Source organism: Theropithecus gelada, chromosome 15 (assembly GCF_003255815.1).
Source record: "Theropithecus gelada isolate Dixy chromosome 15, Tgel_1.0, whole genome shotgun sequence".
NCBI classification, from domain to species: Eukaryota; Metazoa; Chordata; class Mammalia; order Primates; family Cercopithecidae; genus Theropithecus; species Theropithecus gelada.
The window spans coordinates 27,371,296-27,373,220 of NC_037683.1; the positions used below are offsets into that span (position 1 = coordinate 27,371,296).

At 43.8% G+C, this 1,925-nt stretch overlaps 1 pseudogene; it reads left to right on the top strand.

The window, feature by feature from the left end:
- Positions 1-412: 412 nt before the first annotated feature.
- On the top strand, positions 413-911 carry LOC112607689 (annotated as a pseudogene).
- The last annotated feature ends 1,014 nt before the right edge of the window (positions 912-1,925 follow it).

Genomic DNA, 1,925 nt, shown 5'->3' on the forward strand with positions numbered 1-1,925 from the left:
ATACATTATTTTAAACTGAAGTCCCTACTTTGTTCAGATTTCTTTGGTTTTTACCTTCTTCTGTTCCAGGATCTCATCCAGAATCCCACATTACATTTATTTACCATGTCTCCTTAGGTTCCTCTGGGCTTTGATGATTTCTAAAACTTTCCTTGGTTTTTTTTTTTTTTTTTTTTTTTTTGGTCTTGACAGTGTTGAGGAGTACAAGTTAGGCATTTTATAGAATGTCCCTCAATTGGGATTTATGTAACTTTTCCCCTCACAGTTAGATTAAGGCTTGGGGGAGGAAAATCACAGAGTCAAAGTGACATTTTCATCACATCACGTTAAGGGTACATACTATTCACATGACTGATATGGTTTGGATTAGTGTCCCCACCCAAATCTTGTATCAAATTGTAATCCCTGGAAGCTGCAGCAGTAGTTGGAGTCTAAGGACTCTTATGACAATCTCCAGGTGCCTTCTGAGAGAAAAGGGGAGGATGCCACTGGAGTCATCTTCCTTTTCGATGCCACTATCTTTCCCTTCTCTTTTACCCTCAGTACCAGACGATACTAGTTCTTCCCTTTCTCCAGTGTCTTACATCACTTCCCAGGAGATGAAGTGTATTCTTCACTGGTTTGCCAACTAGTCAGGTCCCCAGTGTGAATGTTTCCTGCAGGACCTGGTAGCTAAGGCAGTGCCAGGAAAATTACAGCCACTGCCAAATAGTCTGGTATAGCTTAGTGTGTCCAGGGCAAATGGACCGCCTTGTATCTTTGAGTGCCACCTATGTCTTTGGGATCAGTGGTCTCAAGGCTAGGCTGAGCAGGAATGCAATGAATTTGTCAGGCAGCTGGAGTTCCATGAGCCAGACTTCATGGCAAAGTTTGACCAAGCAGTGGCTGCTACAGCTGGTAAGGACTGCTAGGTATTCAGACCAAAGAAGATAACCGCAGCTGATGAAGCCAAGGTCATGACTCTACGATGAGAACTCAATTCAAGCGTGTCACCTAAAAGTCTGGAACTGGTATTCCAACCAGCATACTGAACTCACTGACCAGTACAGGCATGATTATTTCAACATTAATAGCATGCCAACTAGGCTCCTACTGTAAATGTTTTCATTCTAAGCAATTCAGATCATCGGTCCATCTTCTAGTTTGCTTCTTTCCAAGAAATGTCAAAGAACAACAAGAGATGCCTCAAGAACTTGATGGCTTCTTCTGCAACTATAACCAAAAGGGATCTACACATTGTAACTCAAGCCCACTGCTGGCTCATGAAGTATGGAAAGTAGAACCCTTTTTCCCCAAAAATAAGACAGGACAATAAAAGTTCATATTTTTACACTAAAAAAAAAAATTGTAATCCCCAATATTGGGGGTAGGGCCTGGTGGGAGGTGATTGGATCGTGGGGGTGGTTTCCCATGAATGATCTGGCACCATCCCCCTAGTGCTGTTCCCATGATAGAGTTCATTTTCACGAGCTCTGTTAAAAAGTGTGTAACACCTTTCCCCTCTCCCTCTTCCTCCTGCTCTGGCCATGTAAGATGTGCCTGCTTCCCCTTCACCTTCCACCATCATTGTAAGTTTCCTGAGAACTCCCTTGGTGTGGAAGCCACTATGCCTCCAGTACAGCCTACAGAACCGTGACTGAATCAAATCTCTTTTCTCTATAAATTACCCAGTCTCAGGTATTTTTTTTTTTTTTTGAGATGGAGTCTCGCTCTGTTGCCCAGGCTGGAGTGCAGTGGCATGATCTCAGCTCACTGCAAGCTCCGCCTCCTGGGTTCACACCATTCTCCTGCCTCAGCCTCCCGAGTAGCTGGGACTACAGGTGCCTGCTACCACGCCTGGCTAATTTTTTTCTGTATTTTTTAGTACAGACGGAGTTTCACCATGTTAGGCAGGATGGTCTTGATCTACTGACTTTGTGATCCAC